Source organism: Colobus angolensis, unplaced genomic scaffold (assembly GCF_000951035.1).
Source record: "Colobus angolensis palliatus isolate OR3802 unplaced genomic scaffold, Cang.pa_1.0 Scaffold264, whole genome shotgun sequence".
Lineage (NCBI taxonomy): Eukaryota > Metazoa > Chordata > Mammalia > Primates > Cercopithecidae > Colobus > Colobus angolensis.
The window spans coordinates 2,768,905-2,769,190 of NW_012115866.1; positions in this window are offsets into that span (position 1 = coordinate 2,768,905).

Consider the following 286-nt stretch of genomic DNA (forward strand, 5'->3'; position numbering starts at 1 on the left):
CCAGTAGTGGGATGGCTGGGTCATATGGTACATCTAGTTCTAGATCCTTCAGGAATCGCCATACTGTTTTCCATAATGGTTGAACTAGTTTACAACCCCACCAACAGTGTAAAAGTGTTCCTATTTCTCCACATCGTCTCCAACATCTGTTGTTTCCTGATTTTTTAATGATTGCCATTCTAACTGGCGTGAGATGGTATCTCATTGTAGTTTTGATTTGCAGTTCTCTGATGGCGAGTGATGATGAGCATTTTTTCATGTGTCTGTTGGCTGTATGAATGTCTTC